General features: G+C 39.5%; 1 long non-coding RNA gene across 1 annotated transcript in view; it reads left to right on the top strand.

Annotated features, from left to right (window-relative positions):
- The window catches only part of LOC135313182 (uncharacterized), a 31301-nt gene extending 11740 nt beyond the window's left edge, over window positions 1–19561 (top strand). Inside the window, exons 4-6 of the long non-coding RNA XR_010372809.1 lie at window positions 5359–5472; window positions 15492–15842; window positions 19074–19561. This is a non-coding gene — a long non-coding RNA (uncharacterized LOC135313182). The remainder of the gene's footprint in view (window positions 1–5358; window positions 5473–15491; window positions 15843–19073) is intronic.
- Window positions 19562–20725: the final 1164 nt, after the last annotated feature.

Here is a 20725-nt window from a genome sequence, read left to right as displayed (position 1 = left end):
CGCTTTGCAGTTTCGAGATAATTTGATCTGAACAGCAGTTTCATGTAAATGTTTTGGCAGTAACAAAAATATCCTCACCATTCCTGCTCACATCTTTGAAACACCAATAATGATGTTACATGCTGGCAACGAAAAATGCATGATAGGCAGGTTAGAAATCATTAATTCCTCTCTCTGCAACTGATATTTTCTCACTGGAAGCTTTGACAACAACTCTACGTTCAACAGGTTATTTCTGTATTAACAAGGTACCAGCAACATCTGTGCAGCTACCTCTCTTCTGTGGGCAAGCACCATCCAAAGGAGCTTGAAGGAACACAGCTCTTGCTTCACCCCACAGCTGTGGGGTAAACATGGGATACAATGTTTGAAGTGTTAAATAATTGGAGGAAGTGAATGGAGAATGATAACAATAGCAATAGCGAAATTTCTCAAGTGATTTGAGAAGGTTGTCTGGTGCAGGCTGGATGTTTGATTATGTATGCACTGGATACCCATTTCTCTCTACTTGAATAATACATGGGAACCAAGAACTGTTTACTTTAAAATATCAAAATGAGAAATGACCATGTTCTGAAAATAAAACCTGGGAGCTTCAACTCTGCCACCTCTAGGAAAGCCCAGTGGGAGGGATAGGATTGCTAGAACTAGGGGAGGCCTCCTTTTCCTTATTTGTTATCATTTAACAAAATCTGAAGGCATCTTCCTTTGCAGAGAGCAGGAAATAATTCCTGTGCAGCTCCAGGGCCACGCAGAGGTTATGGTGCCCATTTCACTTGCAGTGTTTAACAACAGGGGGCTTCAGGACCGTTCTGGACTGTACTGGGTCACCAAACACTGGACGAGAAAAAACAAGAGCACACGTACAGTGGAGTGTTTCTCACTAGTAACAGATGAAGATATTGTGCTCTTTATCCACCTTCTCCCTCCAATATTCTCAAGTGCTTGTGTTCCACTACTGGGGAGATTTTTCAGGGTTACATCTGGGAGGACATGATCAGCATACTAAAAATTCCAGCCAAAGGGTTCCTGTTAAGTGGTGATCGTTTTTGAAACCTGAACATTGTGAGTCAGTGGTGTATTCTCAGCCTTTCCTCTGAGTCTGCTTGGAATTAGTAACCTAAAGTTTTATGGTGATAAACTCCAGTATCCTATTGAGAAGAACTAGTGTATGTTGTCTACATACTAACAACGCAACCATGCTTCTGCATGTCACTGAAAAATAAAAAGGATTGTACACATGGTACATATATAACACAACGTTAAGATGTCTGCATCTGGGAGACAGACTGTAGCTGCCACTTCAGTCCCAGAATGAGGCAGCCCAAGCAGTGTCAAGAGCCAAGAGGTCCTTGCCTACATAGAGAGGGAAATGTGGTGTCACTGACTTCAGTAGCAAAATTCTCAGTGACCTTTGTGTTTTGCCCAGGATGCATCGTTATTCCCCATATACGGAAGCAAGTATTTTTCCAGAACAAGCATGATTTTTGCTGATCATTTTAACAATATTTACGAAATGCACACCTGAGATGTATTTTGCAGGAATCTTCTTGTTTTTCTGTCCAATGTTGCTTGTTTATGGAAACTCTGAGGACTGCTAAATATTCCTCAATTTACTTTCACACACTATTATGAATAGTGTGTTTGGAAAGGACTTAGAACTAGATCTAGCTACAACCTTACAGTAAACCTCCTAAACTAATACACCTTAGTAGGTTTGTACTGATGTGGAAAAATGGCATTTCTTCATCTCTGTTAGCTTACCTTAATCAATTTGTTCTTCTCCTTATGAATCCAGTTTCACACCTTCAACCACTGCGAGTTTTTGTTCTTATAGCCTCCTCCACTTTCTCCCTTGTTTGTATAAAAGAAACACACAGCTTATCAGACACCAAATGGCTGGCGATGCTCTATTTGCTTTACCAAGTAAAAACTCAGCTAAAGCTATCAGCTAAATACCCTGCTCATTTCAGTCCCATTATCACTAGTCCTGCACTTTGCAGAGATCTCGTCTCTCTTCTGCAGGCTTGCAAGCCTTTTCACAGCAAGTTGTCTCCAGATGTGCGGTCGTAGCCTTCCCTTCAGTGCGCGAGTGATGGGAAGTGAGCTGTGACACCCGGCTGAAACCTCCAGCACCCCTGAGCCCTGCCCGTAGCCACCTCCTAATGGGTTTTTCACACTCGCCTACTAAGGTTCCAAGCAGGGAACTTGCTTCCAGGACAGGGGCCATCCTGCTGGGGATTTGCAGAAGGGAGAGGCTCATCTCCTGCACCGTCTCAGGGAATATTAAGCAGGAGTTGAACTGACTGAAAAAAAAAGAACTTTCCAAAGCCCCTTTTTATTGTTTGGTTTGTTCTTGTCATGTCCCCCCCACCCCTTTTGGCTGAACTCATTCAGGGTTGATAGCCTTCACCTTTCTTGATCAGTGCTTTTAATTTGGCTGTCAGAGTCAACCTAGGAAGATGTTAAGAAATATTCTCTCCCACTGCTGCATTACCAAGGATGTTTCGATGAAAACACAGTCCTTTTGATCTTAGTTATTTGGGAGCTCTTCTTCTGCAGCTTGTATCTCAGCAGAAAACCTAACAATCTGTTTGCGCTTACTGGGAAAAAGATATTGTCGGCTTGCCAACATAATTACATTGGTGAGTTAGGGAATAATGAGTGAGAACAGATGAAATATTTAGATATAAATAGTCTGTTTTCATGTGCTGTGATTGTCGCTAATAAGGCAAGGACGTGTGGTTTGTGGTTCAGGGACAGGATGAGGAACCAGGACATATGGGTTCCTTTCCCAGTTTTACCACAGTGTATTGAAGAAGTCATCACGCCTCTTTGTACCCCATCAGTTGGAAGTGGATAATAATGCTCTGGGGACTAATTCTTTAATGCTGTCGTTTTCAGATGTTCAGAAGGGAAGAGCGATACAAGTGTATTATTTTTACATACTAGAAATCAGTCCAACTAAAACTTTAAATCCAGATACCTAGAAAGTTTGTGAATTGATTTATCCTATCCTGACTTTAGGAACCTGACCTGCTTGCAGTTCCATAGCAATGACAGAAAAACAAGAGGAAAATTAAAATCAATACAGAATGTTTGAAAAAAATATCCTGTCTGAAAGTACAAGATCTTAAGTTTGAATGTTTGAAAAAAATATCCTGTCAGAAAGTACGAGATATTAAGTTTTCTATGAGAAATTTTTTTGGCTTAACACTCAAGCCTTTTCTTTTTTTTTGAAAACCATCTAAAGAGGTTAGAGTAACAATGGAGTGCTATGTAGCTAATAGGGAGATGGCAATGATGTCCTTAAAGACTGAAATGTGCTCATTTGTTCAAAGCCTATAAACTACTTAGGCCTGAACTCATAAGGGTTGGTAGGATTTAAAAAGGACCTACAGCGGCCATCTACAAAGGGAAGCGTTTCCCCTAGCCTATGTGTACTTTGCTCACTACAGCTGTAACTAATAAATCACTAAGCCATAGATTAAAAGCATATAATTAGCATAAAAGTAATTAAAGCCAAGATTCATTCTACCTAGGAGTAAACAAGCACATTTGGCATGTAAGTCATAGTGGAAAAGAGATTATTGGTTTTTTAGCGTGCATATGCTTGCAGTCTCAAAAGCAGGGTTGCTTCTTTGGCTGAGGAGGAAAAAAAACCTGTGCTAGGGATTTGAAAGCCTTGAGTTTAAATCAGGAGAATAATTAATTTGGGATGAGCATTATACTATTTTAGGGTTCCAGTGCTCATTTGAAACAACTTTAATGGTAAAAACAACAACAATAATAATTTTTTACCTGCTGATGGATTCTGGGCATCAGATGTCTGTATCTGTATTAGAAAGCTAAAGAGTCAAATGTGAGCAGATCTATAGCTGATAAGGGCCCCATGTCCATATTGTACCCACGGTTAGGTTTTTTCAGTCTGGTCCCACGTGCTGACTGGCCAGAGCACAGGAATTGCCCTCCCGGAGTACCTTTCCAATGTTGGTTTCACCCAAAAGTCCGGTTCATGTGCTCTGACCTGTGGTGCAAGAAAAAGTGTGGTAAGTGGGAGAAATCAGGGTAGTTGTTTCAGAAGTACACTTCTGATCTGACCTAAAATACCAACCTACCCTCCCCCTATTGATACTCCTATCACTGCATAAGGGCAGTACACAGGTGTGATTTGCACTCAGAATCCAGCTGAGCACAAATTTTCCCCTACTTTCATTGAAACACAGGCAAGGCTTTGCTCTAAATCGCTGCAGTTGGACAAAGCCAAAGCAGCAACTGAAATACTTATCCTGAGGTATAATTCCAGACTTTTTTGAAAGAAGCTTATGGATATGTGTAAGGAAAATTGTCCTCAGCTTGTTGATTTTATTGCATTTGAGAACATTCTTGGGAACAGTTTAGTCCACTGCAATATTGGCATAGGAGGTACAATTTTAAATAGGGTGAATTAGCTCTTCACCATCTCTCTAAGCTAATACTATATTTTCTGTGATACTAGGGGAAAATCTAATCTCCTGATGCACAAGAAACACTCCAGGAATCTGCAGCGACTCATTTATTTTCTAACTGACTTGTACACTAAAATAGAGGATACATGTCTATGGTTAACCAAGCCCTTTCCCTTTCCTCTTTCCACTCCTTGTTTTTACCAGGAAAAACGTGGGCACATGGCCTGCAGGAAATCTTTAGCACACCCCGCCTGGGTCCCCAATAAGGAGATGTAGGGCGCAGCTTCCCAGGACTTACTACTGAGTGCTCCCAGCAGAGACAGAGCAGTTTGTATTCAGAGCAGTCTAGAAAGTTACGTCAGAGCAGGTGAAAATTGGTGAGCTGTCAGCTGAGATCCCTCATCCACCCCCAGAGCCTTCAAAAGCAAGAGTGCTCAGGGATACAGGGAGTGGGTACCAGGAGGCTCATCATCTTTTCCACAAAAATTGCACTCATCATAATGACTCACATCATCATAATGTCTTGCACACTAACTTCCCTAAAAAGACATCCCAAACCAACTCACACATAGATACATATCTGTGCTGTATATCTATGTATGTGAAGCCATGTAAATAACTCTCTTTATGTGGTGAGACAAAGCAGCCTGAACAACCAGAAGATTTAGCAACAAAAACTCTTTTCCTATGGTATAAATCCCACTAGTAGTAATTTCATCTTGAAATGGAAAGCATAGCATTACATTATTTGAGCACAAAGGCCAAATTTCCCTGGTTGCCAGTTAGACCCTGAGCTCATACAAACGCAGCAGGAGAAAACTAAAATGATTTTGTTTCCTAGTGGCACTAATTCCATTGCTGGAGAAAATGTAATTATATTTATATTGACATTATAATGATAACTTTGCAGGCCAGACTCCATTCTGTCTGTTAGGCCACATATAAACGAAGCACCAGCAGAGACCTAAGGAATTTCTGTTCCTCGGTGGCGGCGTGCCTGGCGGCCCAGCTAGCAATTTCAGCAGTAAGTGGAAAGTTCATTCTGTGAAAAAGATAGAGATTTAATTTTGTCTTAACTACAAAACGTCTCCATTTTGTGTTGATGACAGGTCCTCAAACAAACTCTACACGGACTTTGCAATATACAAACTAGGCTTTTGTCCTTTATAGCTGTAAAACTTGGAATATCAACATCAAATCTTGTAGCAGTTATATATGTATGTATGTGCGTAATACAGTGTGGGTTTAAGAGCACAAGGTTGTACAAAAGAGGAGCAGGGTATTCATCATCAAGATAACACTAACAAGGTCAAAGAAGTCAGTTGTGATATGTTAGTGAAAACGGCCATTTCCTTGTAACAGACCTTGTTACTTCCTCCAACACAGCCGTTTTCATGCTCAGCCCAACTTGCCACTCCCCCATGTTTATGCTGTTGGAGAGAATCAGCAAAATCCCTGTGGAGATCTGGTGCTGAGGTGCACGGGTAGTCAGTGCATGTTACCATGCTACGTGTTTCTGCATCTGTAAAGAACAACAACAAATATATATGTATTTATATGAATGGAAACTCGTTACATGCATTAAGAATTTTGTATGAGGTTTTTCATTAACTTTGGTGTATGACAGAAGTAACTTTTCTTGTATTATGTGCTCAGTGCGTGTTGTTATTAAAACAAAACAGCAAAGAAAGATTTTAGCAAGATTTGTAAAGTTCTGGTGGGGGTGGGTGCTACCCCACATTAAGGGCTGACCTTGCATTTCAGGGAGGCAGAACAAAATATGAATTTCAGTTACAGTGATGAATTTTTCAACACAGAGCTGATAAATGATCACAGCAGACCTAGCACCCTGGAGCTGCCTTGCTGTTGTGAACAGTAATTGCCTGCTGGCTCTTTGAGGCTGTCGGGATCACATACAGTAGATTCAGACTAGAGCCTGGCACCCATTTGACTTGTGGTTTTGCTTGCTTATTTATCAATCTCAGTTGCCCCCATATTAAAAGAGAGGCCCTTCAGGAAAATTGAAGTTCCTTCCTGAAATTCAAGGAGGTGGGAATTGCAGTCATTCACTGCTGATACGTCAACTTAATACATAGCGGCATTTTTAGGTATTTATCCTGGCTATATTAATTTAATATGCTATGGTACATGTGCCAGCCTATCCTATTGTTTTCTGATGGCACTTTTTCAGTTTGAGATATTGCTAGTTCTAAAGTCAAGACCATATAAGTATTCATTACTTCTCTTGCACAAATGGTGCTGCTGCCCACAAGAGAAGCAGTACTGAGGGAGGGTGTTTAAATTCAGGGCTGAAGATCTTTTTTTTCTTATATAGTTCTTAAAGAAAACAGCTTTAGAGAGGAGATTATTTGCAAGCTGGAACTGAACTAAATTAAAGAATTAGAAGATGGAAAGAGCTAAACAACTTAAAATTTTCAAAAAGTTAGACTTTGGTTGAGAATAATATTCCAAGACAATCAGGACATACTGATTTTTTAACTGGTTAAAAAACCCCAGCCAAACAAACACAAAAAACTGCTTGTTTGGGTCAACTGGGGTTGAACCGTGACCAGCTTTTTCTTCCATACTCATACACCAAGACAAAAACCACTGTTACGATCTCTGTAACTAGGGTTCCAGTGGATGGATCAGTTAGCCACTGCCCCAGCGAACTATTCTGTGTGTTGCTGGGGGAGTCACTTAAGGTAGATTTATATGGTTAAATTAGGAAAAAATTAAGAGGTGCACCTGGTTTAATCTACTATCCCATCTCCCTCTATGGTTAAAATGGAGAGAGAGAGCAAAAGAAAGAGAAATCTGGGCTGTGGGTAGAGGTAGAATCACTCGCTCCTTGGTGGTGCCTCCTCCGCCACTGGGGAGGAAAGTGCTGGTATATTTGAAACTCAGTTTTCTCTGTTAAACTGAAATTTTATCACTCCTTACCACAGCGAAGAGTTAGGAAGGTGACGGTGGGACATTCAGGTATGAGGACAGTAAGAGGCACATAGGAGTCCCTGACAGACTGTGCGCTTCTTGGCCTCCTGTCCTCTGCAGCTGGACGGAGCTGAGAAAGTTCGTCAGTCAGTTTGTTAACAGTCTGAGCCCGGAGCACACGTGTGGCTGAGCTTGTTTTTTTCCTATTTCGTCAATATTAAAAATACATCCTGTGCATGGTACTTCTGGCATTCACCACAGAAAGGCCTTTGGAGGCAGAGTCCAACACCATCACATTTTTATAAATGCCTCATAGAAGCTTACGGATTTCACAAGCTTACATTGGCTTAAACGGGAAGAATTTTATGGGCTTTACCGATGTTACCTGAGGAAATATAGCTCCCAAATGGTGATTTTTTTTTTCTCTAAAATACAGTTATAATATGGGGGTGGAGGTATGTTGGCACCAGGCCAAAGTTTCTTAAAGGACACTTAAACCATTTTAGATATGGAGCTTTCACAGCTTGTTTCTTCTTAACTCTAAGTTTTGGTTTTGCTGAACTTCTTAAGCTTGGTTAGTATTTTGTTTCAGTTAATCTCTCCTCTAAGATTAAGTAATATTAGAATAGTTATTAGATTAAATGCCTCTAATTTACAACCACAGTGCCTTCTCTGTGGTCAGTCTGCATGCACAATGCAAAAGTGAATTTTGAATGTTAACTGTTTTATAATCTTGAAAAAAAAATCAAAAGGGTTGTGCAAATGTTGTGGAAAAATTAAGGAGAGCATACACACTAAAAGTAAACAAATATTTGGGAAGAATGGCAGAAATCCTTGGCTTATGTACAAAAACTGTCAGAGTACTAACAGTGATCCATCATCTTCTGAAGTTCTGGGGTACCTTTGGGTTCCTGAAAATGACCATTTTGTTCAGTTCTCAGTGTTTTAGAGAAGCCTGTATTGGTTACTGAGAAAGAGAGTTTTTCTGGCAGTGGAACATTTCTTTAACGCAATGACAGCAATTCCTTATAGCTCTTTTTTACTTCTCTCTCTCTTTTTTTTTTTTTTTTATTAAGGACAATGATAGCAAACGTATAATTCTGAAATCAACAGAATTAAATTGCCATAAAACCACTGCTACTGAAATCACATTTACTTGCTATTAGTTTGCTTTGTTTGTTTGGTTTTTACTTGAAAAGGTTTAGGAGATCGATTTTTAATATGTAATGCATTCAGTTGATAACAGATGTAACAGGATTATGATTGAATTTATAACTAGTAAAAATACACCAATGGGAGGGAATAACTCTTAAGTATAACGTCACTGTCACTGGCAAATTCTAAACTTACTATACCTAAGAGGAAGCCAGTATATGAAAGTACTAAAGTTTAATATTATGGGTCACCACTAATTTCATTTGGAATTACATTTATCTTCTTCCAGATTTAACTAGATCCATAATGTGCAAAAATACAACATGCAAGTTAGAAATGCATATATCAATTTGAATAGAATAGCAAATAATGTAAACTTTACATTTTTGCACGGATCCTGCCCTGTCCAGAGTACTGGAAATGTCACAGCAATGTGATTGCAAGAGTCCCACTTCCTTTTCTAGAGGAGATTTGAATAAACATCTGTGCATTTGGATGATCATCTAAATTAAACTGAGTATGGCAGAGACTTCCTTTAGCAGTTTCCCTGTCACTAAAGGAAATGAGAGTGTAATTTTATAAGTCCAATTACAGGATAACTGTTTAGCAGCCAAACATCAGGTCAAATGCAAAGTAAAAGACAAATCAGATGTATCTCACTGTAGATTGTTTCTGTCTATTACACATCAGTACTTCGGAACTGCACTATATCATATATAAAGCCTTGTTGCTGAACCACAGAATTCATAGCCTGTTTATATGACATACCACACACATGAAAGAAAAAGCAGATGGCCTTTTTTAAAGTCCCATTAATTCTAAAATATTCATAATCCAAAGCACAAATTGTGATATTTTTTGTTGACTTGATTTTTTTTTTCAATATTATCTGGTGTGCCATCTCACTCATTCAAGTACTGCTGCATCACTAGGACATATAACTTAAGATTAAACATGAAAAGATTAATCATTAAACTAATATGCAGGTACTTCAGGCTCTTTTTGAGATGCAATGGATTCCTTCTTCCTGAGAACTGACTTCTTTACAAAGATTTGCTGGCAAAAGAATTAACCTTCTATCAGGTCTACATCACCTTCAAGCACTTTGTCAGCTACTTACCTCCTCTAAGCTACTCCATGAATATTGAATACTGTACATGAAATGTTTACTGGGATGTTCATGTAAATATACAGGTTTGATATAGTAGGCTGTCAGAAAAGCAAACAGGAAAAACGGAGAATGGCTTCATATAAGCCATCTCATGGCAAATCCCTAATATAAAACCTGAGCTGTTCACAAAGTTCTTATTTTTTTACCTCAGACACCTTAGAAGATTGTTTTGCCAAGGCTGAGGGCCAGACAACCAGAGGGTTGTGCTGGTTAAGGTATCTTTCCAAGGAGCTAGAAATGGAGGTCACCACTGAGGAGCCATTCAAAACCTGATCAGCTGCGTCCATGGTATCCTGTGAAACTGCCTTCTCCCACACCAAATTCACCGGCTGCCCATTGTCTGCTTGGATCAGCTCAGAGGAGGCCTAGTTAGTGTGCAATGAAGACATGTATAGACAGCTCAGCTTTTTTGGGTCCCCCCAAAGGCAGCCTGGAACAACCCAGCTCCCCACAGGCACCTTGGCCAGAAGCTGCCCCGCAGAGCAGTGCCAGGCTGGGCAGCAGACGTCATCCCATCGGCTCCTCACTGTACACTTCTCCGCCTCTGAAGCCCCTGCCTGGAGGTTGCAAGCAAGCAAACTAGTTAGACGCAAGGATTCCCACCACATGCTGGGATGGTAGCAGCCACTTGCAGCGTGCATGGATGACCTGCAGCACATGCTATTGCTTCTGACCAGTTCAGCACCATCCACATGAATATAAATGAACACGCACACCAGCAAAGTCGAGTGTGCCTAGCATGTCCATAAAACCAAAGGAAACTTGGCTGCGTAGAACTGCAGCGCTCTGGTCGAGATTTGTAGTGTTTCGAGTTTGATATTATTTTCAGTGGGGTATCTTTCCTGCAGAGAAAACCAAAATTTCTGTTTTCTATATCACATTCTTGCGAACAGGGTCAGCTTCCATGAGTGTACAGCACAAAGGAGGAAAATTAGTGGTATAAATCAGATGGCTCAATTATTTCAAGAGAGCCGAGTCATATTGTGCCAGTACGGTAACAATTTTGCAAATATTTGTGTATGAGTACTTATGAGGCACGAACTCTTGTCTATATGTGTGTTCAGTTTAGCCTGAATTCAGTGGAGATGCGCTAAATCACAGAGTAGCTAGCACCTAGTGGTTAAGCCTGCATTGGCACTCATATAAAGCACAAAAGTGTCCTGGATTTGCATCTAAAATTGATGTTTGACATCTAACCATCCAGCTTGCCCCGTAGGACACTGCAGAATCAAACTCTGAGTCTTGTTACTTACTGCTCAGTGCCATGCATGATCTCTGTACCTCTCTAAGTGCAGAAAGCAGGTACATAAAACATCAGAAGAGTAACATTATGGTCTCTTTGCACAAATGAACATGACTAGAATAATGCTAGATGCAGGGGAATTAGGTTTCTTAAGTATAAATTTTGAGCTAAAGAATTAATTTATGTTTCTTTGAAAGAGCTCAGTGAGGCATAAAAATGTTCAGGAATGTTTAATCCTAAAGGGAATGAGATTTATCAAAGCAATTTGAAAGGATAATACATTCATTTCTGGTTCTACAGGCAAAGAAAAGCCAAAAGAGTCCAAAGCATTAACAACTTGGCTGCTATTTTTCATGTTGCCAGCCTAGAAGCTATTTCTCATGCTGCTATCATTACCTCGAGTTTGATGCTACAGTGAAAGGCAAATCTGGTTCTAGTAAGCAATTATTAACTTGCGATACGTGTTAGGTTTACATTTGAAGATCAAAGCAAACATATATAAACCATTTTGAGTACATACATATCCTCTGCTTTATGTCCTTGCTCTTGGTTTTATATCCAGTCGTCACTGTGTTTCCCTTTTACCCTCTTTGCGAGTCCAGGAGCAACTGGAACCTGTATTGAAAAGAAAATGTAGTTAATTTAATCCATAGTATTATGTAATGGACTAAAAACTTCAGGCAGAGATTATCTCAGTCGGTACACTAGACCAGAGGAACTAGAACATCTTTTACTAACAAACCCATTAGAGAGACAATGAAGCATTTTCCTAATTGCGTGATTCTCCCCTCTGAAATAACTATCACCCAAATGATCAAACCATTAATAACACACGTTTACTTAAACAAAATTCCCATCTGACAAATCCCAACGCTAGAGCTCCCCATAACTAAAATGGCTATTCAAAGATTATTGTGCCACGAGATGGTGGAAGGTTGGCAATTTTCCTCGTTCCAGGGAAAGGGTCATTACTGTGATAAATTCCACCTACTCTTTCCAGAAGTGAATTTGGTCTATATGTAATCTGCAGGTCATCACTGTGACCAAATCCTGAAGTCTTTACTCATGACTGAACTCCACCTGGAATCCATTTGTGCAGTTTTTTATGCTTCAATAAATCTGGCCCTTTGCTCCTGTTTGTCCTCTGTTCAGTCTAAACTTTTTAACTGGATAACAATGAAGGCATCATTTTGAAAACCCTTACTGAAAAGTCTGTTTTCCAAGCATTTCATGAAGAGCTTAAGAGTACAGATTTCAGCTCAGGCTCTAAATAAAACAATTAAGAATTTGGATTCAATAAAACTCACTATATCTTTACTGTAAGGCCAAGTAATAGAAGTGTGCTTCATTTCATGTCTTAGGGCAGACTGCTAGACACAACTTCTGCACAGTAATTTTAACATGTTATGAGCTATTCATGTCTACTTGCATGTAACACGTTCTTCTGAGGTTATATGACCATACGTATAAACAAGCAAATTGATGGCAGATTTACAATCATTTTGCAAATGGTATTAAATGTACCTGTAAAAAAAAAAATCTGAGACTATTCTACGTGTTGTAAACTACTTAAAAAACAAAAGAGGACTCCTGACAACTTGAAGAAACCAAGTTCATCTCTCCAAATGCTTGAGAACCAGCTAATCATTAAATGAACCAACGCCTTGCAAGATCTGTGACCATGTGAAGGTTAGGTATCGTGGTTGTATTCCACTAACTACCACACGTGCATATGAGACATCAAAGACTACTTCCTGCTACTGATCATTCCTACCTCTACAAGACAGCAAAGCTGAGATATTGGAAATGCCCAAAGCTTTCTGCCAGTCTATGTGCCCGCTTCATGATCAGGGCTTCCATTAGCTCTACTCTCCATCCTGTACCACTGATTTACTAATATGGAATATGCTTGCTTCTGTGCCATATCATGACAAATTTAGGCAGGCTAAAAACTGTAGATATGTCCAGATTTACAGAAGACTTGGCTGCAAAACTTCTGGTTAGTTCCAGTCCGCTCTTGCCAGTTCTCCTGGACGCTCTGTATCTCTAGAAATCTCATCCTCTGACCCCTGAGTTTCCTTTAAACGGAATGAAATCTTTTATTGCAAATCATAAGGTGAAAATGTGGAGAATTATTTTTCTTTTCAAAGTACCTTTAGAGTTTTAGGCTTGGTTTCTAATGCACGTAAATTGAAATCATTGTCATTTATATAGTCCAGAAGTTTCTTTTTCAATAGTCTGAAGTGCACCATTAGTTCTACATGTTCTTATACACTGGTCTGACTTAAAACCAGTCAAGCTGTTTTCTTACAAATGGTTTTAGTTTCCAAGTAAACTAAGTGGCGGAGCAATTCAAAACATATTGAATTAATTTAAAATATTAATATCCACAACTGGCTCTAAATCAAAAAGAATTATTCTAGACTTAGTGAGTTTTATTTCTGACAGTTCTTATTTTTAAAACATAGTAAAACATATTGCATATATTCACTTACTTTAAAATAGCAAATCCACAACACAGGGATCGACATATTCCTTTTTTTCCTCCCGTCTAAGACATTTCTTTATACAGAAGAAAATGCTTGATTTCCTTTCCCTTCAGTACAAAAATAATCCTGTAAATGCACTTTTCATGTCCCAATGTGTAGCCACTTTGTTGAACTTTTAGATGCTGCAATTAGATAAATCAGATTTCCTAGTGAAGATCTAAAGCTGCAAGTACAATTTATCTTCAGTTCACTAGTGATATGGGCAATTATTATCTTGGGACCAGATCCTGTAAACCTGCGCATGAATAGCTTCACCTGTAACAGCTGGTCCAGCGATGACCATTACACTGCTCATGTGGGTCAGGGTGCGTCAAATCGCTCCCCGAGGTGGAAAACGTTTGTGGGGTACTGGTCTCGGTTTTCTAACAGAAGATAGTAAAAAGATTGCACAAAGAAATAAACTACAGCCAGGAATATCAAATGGTCGTGAGATGCTTTTTTACATCATTTTTCCTTATTATATTAAAGATGTCCGATAGGTACAACAAGCCCCAACTTAAAGCTCTTACCTGGAAACACCAATACAGGCTGCTTTGCAACTGATGTCAACAGCAGGGTGACGCAGAATAGCATGAGGCATTTTTTGCAAAACTGGCTCTGCAAAACAACATTTGCTGAGCTGAAGGTCAGCGTGGCCCTCCTGCCACAGTCCCAGGTGGAAGCACCAATGAAGGCCAAGCAGAAGTAGCCCAGGCGAGGCTTCTGATGACTTCTTACCCATCTCATAGACTGCAAACTGGTGCGGGGAAGCTACCAAACTCTATGTCAAGTGGTTGCGAGGTGTGTGCACCCATATTTCAAGAGCTCATACTCCCAGGACAGCTTGCAAGGTGGGATGGTGCAGCTCCACCACTCGCTGCCATTTCAAGAGCTCTTGCAGTGGTGGAGCTGCACCATCGCACCTTGCAAGCCATGCCAGGAGCATGAGAGCCCTTGTTGGCACTGGCTCGCCCAGGTCCCGTTCTGGTGACCCTGGGTTGCAGAAACAAAGGACGCTTCCAATGCAGCATTTGCATTGCAATTATTGGGTCTCAGATAAGCCACCAAGGAGTCAGGAGGGATCAGTAACCCGCAGTCATTTCTGGTTGTAACTGTACTGGTTGCCTGGAGGCTGGCCAGCAAAAACTCTTCAATGGTGCCCCTACACAGACCTCTATGTTATCCTGATTCATCTTTGCTTTACCCTGGCATTTGCTGCTGCGCCTTTCCACGTGTAATGCCACCAGGATTTGACCCACACAGAGGCTAGTCCCACAACCTGTTCCCGTGACCTTTCCAGGAGTGTTAATGATTTAATGTTAATGGCTATCCACTTCAGAAAGGGCTGGGGAGACTAGGGCGTAAGAGGTCATTATTGTTTAAACACATTTGTTTTGCCTTTCTTCTCAGAAACTTTAAATCAGAAGAAGTTTCCTTACAGAGAATGCCCAAACTAACAGCTTTAGGATGTGTGAGAAAGACACAGTTAATTTAGTGCAAAAGATAAGACATTTCCTTGGGGAAGCACTAATACTAGGCCTATTACCCCTGAGTGTCATTTCAGATTAGTGTACTACAAAGAAAAGGATTCTAAATCTTTTCAATTGAAAAATATTTGTCTTTTCCTTACTTAAATAAGTTTATGCCTAGAGGTTAAACAGTTTTAAAATAATTCCTGAATTACATCCGATTTCTGGACAGTTTATCAAAAAAAGGACGATGCAGTTTGTTTGTTGCTGTGTTAATTTATGTCAGACCAGAGAAAGGAGAAACATATTTCCTCGGTGATCCAAATGGGATAGTTACATAAAAAGATGATTAGAAATAAAGTCCAGACACATCTAACTTGCTAAGATATGCCAGCTGTCACAAACACATCCGCATGTGTGAAAACATGTGCATACGTGTCATAATTATGCATGCAAAGTGAAGGGATAATTATTCAAACTTGGTGGTTGAAGCAACAGTCAAGAGAAGAAATTTACTCTGCTTCTCTCTCCCTTTTTTTCTAGGTGAAAGTTCAAAAAGCATCAAACCCACTGATTCTCATTCCCATAGGTTTTTGATTCGTAAGCCATGAAATGACCTCACAGAAAAGAGAAAATGCAAATGTCCTTTTACCTTTATCATGTTCTGAGCAGGAACATTCAAGAATTGTGATCTGGCCCTGCTCAATCCTTGATCCATCAAGAGAAGAATTGGATGTTGCCTTGGACCAGCCCCGTTTTGGCCCAAAACTAAAGACTGAGATTTGAAGTCCTCGGTTTCACTGGTGTAGGCACTAACCTCAGGAGCCTCCTGGAAAGCACGGTTCCCTTCAGTACAGATGACACGCTGGAAGATTTAAAAAGCATTAAACAGAGGTAATGAATTATACACTTAGATGTTCTTTTAGGTAAAATGGCACCTTGTTATCTATTTTAGAGGTCTAAATGCAAAGGCTTAAGTGCACTCTAATTTGGGGGGCAGAATACTTAAAATAGCGCTCTGCAGGTTAATATTTCTATAGAGGTACGGTCTGCCCGCAGCCTTTGGGTAACTGCACAGCTCACAGGACACTTGCGTGTTAAGGGGTTTGGGTTTTTTCCCTTGAAGCTCCTTCCGACCAACTGTACTCTTTCCACTTCTCCTCGTGCTTGCATAATGGACATGTTCCCTCTGATCTTTACCGAAGAAAAAAATATTTTCCTTCTCTAATTCAATCCTTTGCCATTGTTTTTCCAACCTCGATTTCTCAAGAAATATGATTTCTTAAAAAAAAAAAGTTTAATTAAGCCATTTATCAAACTTTTCCAAGTGGGTAGAGTGACAAATTAGCCCTATCTTCCACCAACAATCTGATGGATGGGAAGATAAAGATGCAGAGGCTGTTATTTTAGCTGGAAGCTCTCTACTATATCAATTGTTTGGCCCCAAGCCAAGAGACCCTAAGAGATGACAAGAACTAATGATGGGTCCATGAAGTTTATGCAGCGTGAGGCCTGACATCAAAGGATTCTGCCCTTATTAGCAATATTGCCATGCCTTCTTCCTGGAAAAAATACTTGTTTTCAAAAAATATTTTACTTAATCATCTAAGGTTTTCAGTAAATGGAAAGAAAATGCAAACTGTAAATAAATTTGCCCAATAATATATTGCTGACGAGTTCTGCTTTTCTCTACAAATATCAAGTGATTGTTATGACATTCCTTTTAAGTCAACCAAGGGAGTCTAAGACAGGGAGAGTGCAAATAAGTTTCTCCCTAGAAGTCTTTGGTTTTACGCTATTCCTTCAGAAGAAGCGGGATCCCTGAGAGGCTGTACGCCAGACACAACCTGTGAATGTGGAAGCAGGCATGGAGTCCTGCTCAGGAGAAGTCAGGACGCCCAAAATCGCTCTAGATTGGGCAATCAGGTGATTGCCCCACTGAAATCAGGTATACAGGGGTCGTTACAGTCAGGAGCAGAATGCCAAAAGTCTCCCTGGATTCAGAGAGGGAGTGGGAAAATTCATGGAAGAAATAGTCATCAAGAGTTGAATCAAGCCTTCAGGAAGATCCTAAGCCATTTTGCAACAGATGCCAGGAAAGAATTCTGGGGAAGTATCACTATTTTTTCCTAAGTATTCACTCTTGGCAGTTTTAGGATACAGGGTTTTAGGCGACGTGGATCTTGGGTCTGACACTGTTCTTATGTGACAGGGTCACCTTCAAAGTTTATAAGTTGCATCTTTCTCCCTAGGTTTTTTTTAATATGCATCCATTTTTACATGTAATGGAGACCCTATGTACAAGGTAGAATACAATTACTGCTCTACTGGAAAGCAAGAAAAGAAGATATAACAGCTGGGATGACTACAACAAAAAACAACAACAAAACAAGAACAAAACCCAAAGCACTAACTAACAAAAACCAGTTCTCATACATGATTAGAAAAGTTTGACTGAAAACAAGCCATTTCCACAGATACTATATGTCACTGGGAGCTAGAAGTAAAATCCATGTATTTTTCACTGGGAAACTATTTAAAGAATATTCTTGATGTCCCATTTTTAATTACTTTTTTTCTTATGGAAATAGAACAACATTCAACTTACTGGCAGAAAAATAAACTGTAGTATTGCTTTATAAATCCAACCGCAGTAATTCTGCGTAGTTGAATATTCATATACCTGATAAGCTTGATTCATCTTTTTAACAGAACAATTTTAGAGTATGGAATTATAAACAACAATGCAGTGAAAAGAAGACAGCGTTAGAAGTCAGTGCAAAGCCATATTCAGCATCAGCACATCGTACAGTATTTTACCTTTGTTCTCCAGTCTGGATTTAATAGTACGTGTAAAAGCAGCACTATGCAAAACTAGGGTATATAATCAATCTTAATCTTTCCTGTGTCTTGATAAAATGCCCTGTATTCGTCCTTCTTCTACAGCTACCTATCCATCAAGCAGCTGACTCAAAGTGAGGAACAAGTGGCTTTGCACTCATGGAGTTTTCCTTTCTTGTTACCCTTCAAAAGGGGGCATGCCATTTAATCTGCCACACTGCTTTTTAGCTTGAGACATAAAGGCAATTTACATTGCTTTATCAGCTGTAGGAATGTCCACAAGCTCTGACATTGTTTTGGGGAAATAAAAAAAGAGCTTGGAATATGTGAGGTCCAACATAAACAATCATGGAAAGAACAAAAGAGAACCTTTTAATACTAAAACCTTACTTGGCAACTTCAAAACAAGGCATGAAAATTCTGGTTGAGAACACAATGCGACCCATGCAATACCACAGGAATTCAATTTCTTTCTTCCTCCTGATGTGCTTGATATCTTTAAGTACATAATGTACTTTTGAAGGTGTTTATTGGTAATAGGCCTGCTTAGGAACCACATTGTAGGTTCTCTATGCGCTATTCACCTGCAGCACCTTGGGCGGAACTGTAACTAAAGATGATGCACTGGTTGAAGTTTTCTACTTGGTACTGTATTTTTCCAATAAAAATGAAGTGTAAGTATTACAGCAACATGCAATTAAGTGTTCAAATATCATTGCTTCTAATTCAGGAAGGGAACTCCTTGAACAAAGAAGCTTAAATACAGTTTGGCTGGAAATTAAATGTTATTCAGCAAAAGATCAGTACTGAAGTTGCCAATGAATCAAACCGCCTGCTTACTTATAATTAGCAACACGGTCATTGTCTGGCTACCCTGGCATACTGTAAATATGCCTGGGCAGACCGTGTGATTTAAGATTATTTAGAAGACAGTTATTCATTGTCTCAAGAGACAGGGAAAACAACTCCTCTCTCAAGCACTTAGCTTGGTTCAGGGGGGTAGTGGCTACAACTCAATCCTATTTAGCCTTTCTTCAGTTAACCAAAGAAAGCATTTTTCTTTAAATATGGCTCCAATTACTGAATATAGCAAGCTCATTCAGAACTACAAGGATCAGATTTTTCAAAGTCTCCTAAATTTCCCAAACATTTTAGCAAAGTTAAGAAATTTTGTTCTATAATTTACACTTTATGACACAATTCAATTGAATACTTTAAAAAAGCTTCCTCCAAAATAAATAACCAGAAACTTATTCCACCCTGCACTTGTCTTTTTTTTACCAGATGACCAGCTCGCTTCACTTCCTTTCTGCAACTTTAGAAAACACAGCAAGTCTGTACATGTATGGTTCCTGCCTGGAAGCACAGACTGCAGCTTTTAACCCCAAGTTAAAATATAAACTCGTCTTTCATTTCTATTTTACAATAATATTTAATCAGTTAGGGCCGAAGGATACACACAAAGTTTGCCAGTAAATGTTGCCTAGTAGATTTTGTGGAAAATAAGTTTGGTAGAACAAAATTGAAAAACAGAGAAGCAAACCATGACACTCCTACTAAAGTTACGTAGAGAAATGTACAGCTTAGCCTTGTATGAATCGGTGCTTTTCCATCGTGCCTGTGAAACTGAAGTGGAAAGACAGTAAATGAACTGGAGCGCAGAGATACTGCTCAGCTATGGCAATGGAAATACAGCTTTCAGCCACCAAAGGAATCTGGTTTTCACTTGTCTTGATTCTTCCTTCTTCTAAATCAAGTTAGAATTATGTCTTTTTTCAGCCTAAATTAATTTTAATCTCTTGTGCTGGGAACAGCTTCTGATTTTAAGACTTTCACAAGAGTATTAAGAGAGAGATTTTGCTCACTAAATGATACATGAAGAGAGTAATGATTTCAGAGCTGTATGTCCTGCTTCAGCTATTTCCACTATCAGGAAAAGATGGGTTGACCTACTTGTATGTTACAAAAATAGTCAAGGATCTTTAAACAAAATCAATCTCATTGAGCTGAACAGAAATGGAGAGGCATAAAGTGCTCACAGCAAAAGCCGATTAGGTGCCCATCCTGGCAGCGGAAGCAGTGAAACCACCAGAGCACACCCGTGGTGTGTTTTGCTTGGCACGACCTGGGGTTTATTTAAAATCTCAAAAGCTGTATTTTAAAAAGCATCATTCAAGTTCTAGGCCAAAGAACTTCAGTGCGGACTTTGGTGAGCATCACTCTGCAGACTTGAAGACATGGACTTGAAGTAGAAGATGCAGACCAATAAACGAGACACAAAAAGAGGCAGAGCAGGATTGGTTGGAGATGTATTTGAAAGGATGGAGTGAAGTGCACCTGCTGAAGCTAGAGAAAACTGAGGGGCTGCATTACAACACTGAAAAATACATGTAAGTGAAGAAGAGAGTAATAGTTTCTTGATTACGAGATTGATCTGGGGCAGGGCAATGCCCAAATGACCCCTTTCAGACCTTGGTGAAGGGATACGCTATGTGAGAACAAATTTTCTGTAAGGTCCTGGAAGCCTTTGGTAAAAACAGACAATAACTTCATCTAAAGCTAGTCTTCTAGGATGATTCACAAAACAGAAACCATAAATTTGCCACAAGAGTTACATTTTTATTTTTTACCTTGTCTTGGTTTCACCCCTAAGAGAACAGTATACTTTTCACACAAAAAAGCCTGAATTTAAACCGTTCCACCAGCCTGCAGAGATTTGGTCCTTGCTTTACTTAAAACTTTCTGTTTTGAATCTAGGTGTTGGCCAATCACTTCTGCTCTTCTGATAACAAGCATAAACCCTTTTGAGTACCTCTATCATCATAACCATTGTTAGAATTCTAAGATTAAATTTATTATACCTCATTTATTTTGTACTATTTGCTATTACCCCAGGGATGAATATTAGCTACTCTGCATTCAAACTCTATTTTCTG

The sequence above is a fragment of the Phalacrocorax carbo genome, chromosome 4, assembly GCF_963921805.1.
Source record: "Phalacrocorax carbo chromosome 4, bPhaCar2.1, whole genome shotgun sequence".
NCBI lineage: Eukaryota > Metazoa > Chordata > Aves > Suliformes > Phalacrocoracidae > Phalacrocorax > Phalacrocorax carbo.
The sequence above is the reverse complement of the archived record's forward strand: the minus strand, read 5'-3'. Positions and strand labels throughout refer to the sequence as shown.